The sequence below is a fragment of the Phyllostomus discolor genome, chromosome 9 (assembly GCF_004126475.2).
Source record: "Phyllostomus discolor isolate MPI-MPIP mPhyDis1 chromosome 9, mPhyDis1.pri.v3, whole genome shotgun sequence".
Lineage (NCBI taxonomy): Eukaryota > Metazoa > Chordata > Mammalia > Chiroptera > Phyllostomidae > Phyllostomus > Phyllostomus discolor.
In genome coordinates this window covers 31,485,044-31,491,825 of record NC_040911.2, presented here as the reverse complement: position 1 = coordinate 31,491,825, position 6,782 = coordinate 31,485,044, and positions in this window count along the sequence as shown.

Sequence of the window (6,782 nt, the reverse complement as noted above, 5' to 3'; positions counted from 1 at the left end):
CCAGAATGTGTATAGACCTCATAAAAGTAAAGGAATAAAGAAATAGCCGATATAGGAATTTGTTACTGTATTCTTTTTGTTACTTATGAAGCAATATTATTTTTGAGTATCTTTAATCAAAAACACCTGCAATCTGAGACCAACTGTTTTTAAAATCACTCTATTCATCTTAGTTACTTGTATATTACCTGCAGGATACCCTAACCTAAAAGTACAGTATTTCATCCACTTTAGTTGTTTAAACAATGACTGCTGCAATGAAGACTTTAGCATTGCTTCTCCTCTCACAACTTAGTGAGTTCAATATCAATTGCATACGACATCAATGATGAAATTTAGGAAATGAGAGAAAATATTTTCAGATGCAATTGTTCAGTTTGGGATATAGAAACGGAACTGTAAGTCTTACTTTTTGAGCCACTGCTAAGAAATCAGAAACCATGACAGGCATTTCAGTGAATCCTCCCAAATAGTCCAATGAGGACTCCTTTTAAATGATGAAACCGTGAGAAATTAAGTAATTATCCTTTGCCCATTAAACCACAAATAATGGAGAAGTGAACATTTGAACCTAAGTCTGACTGCCATTAAGTGCAGTCGCTTTGAAAAGGAACAGAAAATGATGGTCAGGTATGCGAAAATTCTGCCCTGCTGGACAATAAGCAAGTTAGAGACTAGTAAAATGTGTTCAGAAGTGCTTATAATCTACACCTCTTAGAAAAAACAGACAGTTATTCTAGAATACTGGCATGTGAGCTCTTATGTGAGAGTTACTCTACAGTTAAGTAAAATGGCTGTTAAACTACTTACTTTATAAATTTTTATACCAGAAATTACTCTTCCCTGCTCTTACTACTTACATTTACACCTAATGTTTAACTAAAAAATGAAGGTCCAGTCCAATACCCAGGCTGTTGAGTAAAGAAGGATGAAAATTTTTCTTTTGTTTATTTGACACCAAGAGCAATTCTTTCTTGTATATAGAGGTGAAAATAATAATATAACTGCTTCTTTGTAATTATGGACCTGGAAGATTTGGGAAATAAAAACTCTAGAACAAGAACTAAAAGATATCTTGTAGTGTTTTATTGCCAAAAGTGTAGCTGCCAATAAATATATTTTGTGTCTGCATTGAAATGTGATTTCTCAATAAGAAAATAAAATCACTTTAATTAAATATTTTATATATGCTATTTTGGAGAAAAAGAAAAGAATGGGAATATAGAAACCTAAGTTTATAAGTGTGTATCCAAGAGTAATTCTGTCTGTATAGGTTTAAGCATATTTATGTACGTGTATGTCTAAATGTATATGCCTGTAGCTTAAAGAATTCAAAGATTCAAGTTCTTCAGCTTTCCAGTCCTGGAAAATGAGGATGCATTTTCCATCTAATGAAGTCATCATTACATCTTCCTACATTATGAAAATGAGAAAGAATGTGTTATAAAAATTAAATTGGTGATACTGAAAAAAATTAGCATATATTGACCTTTTGAATAGATGAAAAGTATTGCTAAGTTCAAGTGAATCCACAATACTCTCCATGGTTCTGCAAAATTGGCTCTGTTGATCCTACTTCTTTTAGGCTGCCATTGCATGTTCTGTTCTCCCATTATGTCTCTTGAAAGTAACAAAAAATACTTGTACAAAAGTTAATTCCAAGCCATTGGCTTGCAAACTGGTCACATCAGAAATATTTCTCCCATATTTTCTACTTATACACAAAGTTTTCCTTATCTAAGTACTTTATAATAAAATAATTTATTATAATAAAGTTGATTATTTTAAAATCAAACTAAATAAAAACAAAATTAATCTCTTCCAATTTCCTGCCATCATATTCTTCAGAAACAACTCTATCTTTGCCCTGAATTGTGTAGCTCAATTGGTTGGGTATCATTCCACAAAATGAAAGGTCACCAGTTCAGTTCCTGGTTGGAGCAGATGTCTGGGTTGCCAGTTCAGGCCCCGGTCCGGGTGCATACAAGAGGCAACCAATCAATGTTTCTCTCTCACATTGATATTTCTCTTTTTCTCTTTCTCCCTCCCTCCTTCTCTCTAAATATAAATAAATAAAACATTTAAAAATATTTTTAAAAAACAGAAAGAGCTCTATTTTTAAAAAAGATGTTTTAATATCTTTTTTTTAAAAAGAAAGAGCTCTATTTTATTTTTATGTGACTTGTATGTTTGTTTTCATCTATGTTGAACAACCTAATTAAATAATTGATAATATAGTAGAGTGGTTAAAAGCTAGGTTCTGTAGCTAGACTTCCTGGGCTCAACAGCTGGCTTTATTACTTATTAGCAATATACTACTGGGCCAGTTACTTAAACCCTTATGCCTCAGTCTTGTCATAAAATAGTAGTAATAATAGCTGAAACTAAGAATAAGTAATAATTACATTCTTACTGCAAAGACTGCTATAGAAGAGAAGAATTTATTTTAAATATGTAAAAATGTTGCATGATCTGTTTTCCACCACATATTTATGGTCATACAGAGAATGATTTAAATCTAAAAATCCATATGTCCCTTGTAGTTCTTTAGTTTTTAGCTTAATGTATGTCAAGAAAATGTGCTTTCTTATGAAGTTCAAAGTATGTGTCTTACAGAAATACAGTTACAAATTTCATGTTTATATGCAACTAACTTGCAGAAAGTGCTGGGTATAAATAAATTCCAGACCTAACATAGCCACTTATCAATAGAATTCTTATCTCTGTCAGGGGACACAGTTTATTCTAAAAGGCTCCGGACTGGAAGGAATGCTGTACATATTAAGGAAGCTATAAGAAGGCTCTTCTGTTAAACATGCATGACCAAAGAGAAGAGACACTACAGGCATATACAGGGGTAAAAAGGGATGTGTGATCTTAACATGGGAGAGTAAAAATCTTGGATCCCATGAGTTCAAGGTTCTTCAGTGGAAAGTCCCTTCAATTCCACTAAACTCATAACTTTTATCTGGTAAAAAGTTATTAAAAATTTAAAATAATACATAGGTACTAATAATTTCTGGCAATGATTTTAAGGCTGTTTTCTAATAGAATAGAATATTCTATTTTTAATAGAATACTGATTAATTGTACATAAAATGATCACTTTCCATTAGTATCATAACTGTTAGCAGACCTATGAAAAAGAAATGTCAGCCTATGTCTCTATATAATTTAGAGCTCTCTCTATTCGGTTCACATATCAAACTCAAACTGGCTTAAGAGAAACAGACAAAAAAAATTGTTGAGGATAAAGGAATTTGTTAGATCATGTAAGGAAAAGTCCGGGGATATCCAAATTCAAGCATAGCTCAAGCCAAGTGATCAAATGATGTTACCATGATGCTGTTTCTCTCCATTTCTTAGTTTTGCCTTTGTGTTGGCTTCATTGTTATTGAGTTTTCTTGGCAAAGATGGTCACTAGAAGCTCCAAGATGACATCCTATTGCCTTAATATTCCAAAGTTGAAAATCCAGGGTTTGTTTCTAATAATTTGAGCAAAAATAATCCCACTGGCCAGATCTTGTCCACTAGACTAAAGTGAAGGGATGAGTCAGACACGGGGCAAAAAGTGTTGAGAGGTCATTTCCCAAAGACAGCTCTGGTCTATTAACCAAAAAAGGAGGAATATCAGCTAGATAGGCAAATCAAAATATGTCTACTGTACTCCCCTTTATTTTTATTTCAATAAAAGTTAGTGACTGTATTAAATTTCTTCAAATAAATATATTACAATTGATTTAGCCACTCCTTAATATTGGGTATTCAAGTTGTTCCCAATTTTTTATTATTGTAAAGACCACCTTGATAGATAAAACTTTTTCTGAATATAGGACCACTTCTACAGAGCATCTCACAAGTAGAAGTTCTAGGTCAAAAGAAATGATATTTAATGGCTCTTGGCATATAAAACCAACTTGTATCAAAAAAGCAGAGTACCAATGTACATTCTTACTGACAACGGATGTGATAATAAATATATAAGCCAAGATTGAATATTATTATTTCATTAATAATCCTGCTATTCTGATAATTAAGACATTATAATTATAATTATAATCTGAATTGCTTGGTTATAATGTTGAGCATTTTCCACAACTGTCAAGCTACTGAATTTTTTTAATGATGTATATGCTCTTTCAACATATTGGCATACATTTAAAACTATGCGGAAATTGGCACATTTGAAATAAACCAAGCAAGTTAATAATTAAAACTCTCCAATGGACTTTGAGACGAGAAAGTTGTTACACTTTTAGTTTCTAGCCTTTTATATCCTTGCAATTCAATTTGATAACTTGCAAAAGTGTTTTTGCCTTATAAGTCCTTTGAAATGTTCATCTTCCCTGAAAAACTATTGGTATTTTCTGAAGTAGCAGTCACAAAATTCACCCAGAGTTTTACTAATTGATTTGTTGTCTAGATAGAAAAAAAAATATCGTCATTTCTATATAGCAAATGTGATACATGCGCAGAGGATACATTTCTAATTTCTTTGCTATTGAACTAAAAATCAAACCCATTCCCTAAGGTTTCTGTAGCTTGTTTTGGATATAAGAAAATAAATGTCTGTTACTCAGATCCTGCATAGTGTTTCATGAAATGTCCCTCAGAATTTGTTCTTACCTAAGGTTAATTTAAAACAGACTGTCATTGCAATGGCCCTGCTGCTGCTTTTCAGAACTAAGAGTGAAGTCAAGGATTAGATTGCTGGTCTTGACAATGGTTGCCATGAACCATGACTAATTCTGGAAGGTTATAAGAAAGATGATAATGGGAAGCAGAAACTGCTCTGCAGGATCAAGCAAAATATTTTGTCCTGTGTGGGCAGAGTAACGCTTTGTACATTGGGTTGACTTTTGATAAAAGTTCCATCGTGTGAATTGGAAGCAAAATGTTTCTGATGACTTTTGTCTGTACTTTGAAGATGTGCATGGTGCCTGCACATTGTGTTTCTCCTAAGACAGATCAGAGGCCTCAGGTCCAGAGAAAAAGTTCAGCTTTACCTTAACTTAGCCTCTAGTGTTATGTTGACTCTTTTGATATTTTATCACTGTTCTGAAAGAGAAGCACATTATCGTATATTTTGCTGAAGTCCTGATAGCATAACCAAATGATTTGAATTCCAGGGAATGCATTGTTTTAACCATTATGTCCTGTGGACTGTTCTGATGGTGGGGAGAAGGATGGATATTGATCTTAATGAATAGGAAGGATATACAGATTCACACCATGAACAGCTGATGACAGGATATTGTGCCAGGCTAGGACATAGAATCAATGATTGACTTCTGGTGACTTTTTTCTTTTCTTTTTTTTTCTTCTGCTTGAACTTGAGAGGAATATTCATGATTTGAATTGTGTTAATTTTTCCTGATATTATAAAATTTCATATATATTGTACATTTATAATTTTAAATATATAAATTTTAATTTATATAATATATTACATATGGGGAAAGAGAGAAAAGAAAACCAAGGCTAGGAAGAGAATCATAGGAGAGAGGAGGAACCAGATAATAGACAAAAAGCAGGCTGCAACTCTCATTGGTTTATGGGTAGCCTGACACATTCCTTGTTTATTTTATATGCTAGAAAATGGATAATAGAACATGAATATAAGCTTGAAAAAAGAGTTTAGTTGTACTATTTTAAAAGTGGAATATGAAGCATTCTACAATTCTAGTGTTTGTTAAATAAAATATCTGCATACATTTTGATGTATCAGAACAAAACCACAAAATTTATGATTTTTAAGTTCTACAGCACAAAATTAGACAGGGAAGATAGCCAAAAGTTAACAGAAAATACCCATATAAATTGTAAAATAATATGCTTCATTAAAATATATTTAAAATAAATGTGAGTTAAATAAATTAGAGGAGTGAAAAAGAGAGAAGATATGAGAAAACATAGAAGAGGGATGACTGATTCCACCAATTTGTTGAATGCTTGTGATGTCCCCTGCACAAGATCAGGGTCTGCTCAAACAACAGTGAAAGGAGATCTGACTACGACAAGCTCTCTCTCTGGTGGGAGGACAAAGGAGTGACAATTAACCAACTCGGAGCAGAAGTGCCAGGGAGATCTTTCCAGAAACTGACATTTGAAATGAGTCTTGAGGAAGGAGTTAATAGAGGAAGAGAGAAAGTCTTCCCATGTTGGTAGCACAGTAAAGAGTGGCCCAAAGAAGGGAGAGTGCACGATTGACAACATGAGGAGGCAGCTCTGCATGGCTAGAACACAGGGAAACAGGGTAAAACAGATGTTTGTTTCAGAGCCGATTAAGAAAAGTACCATAAATCAACTTTATGCTATGTACCTTACCTGTGTCCTGACCTAACTGGGAAAGCCTGAATAAATGTAAAATTGCTTTCACCAAAGAAGATGAAAAATTTTGTTAAATTGATTTTTTAAGTCTCTGATGCTAAAGACTTTGAACCATGGAGATCCTAAGACTTGTAGTTATTCAGATTTTCCTTATTTTCTTCAAATTTTAATATTTGTAATATCTTCTTAAAAGTATTACAACACTAAATTACAGTTTGCAGGACCTTTTCAAGTACATTTCCTTTAATCCTCATTTCCAAATCATAAAACTCAAGGAAAAATGATATGCCCGAGATTACATGATTGATTTTGGCTAGAGGCAAATTTAGGTCTTTCTGTTAAGTTCTTAGATCTGGATTACTGGTTTGAATAGTAAATTGGTGAAAACTAAAACAAAATCAAGCTGTAAAATAGTGTTTTTTCATAATTATAATTCCTAGAATTAGATGATA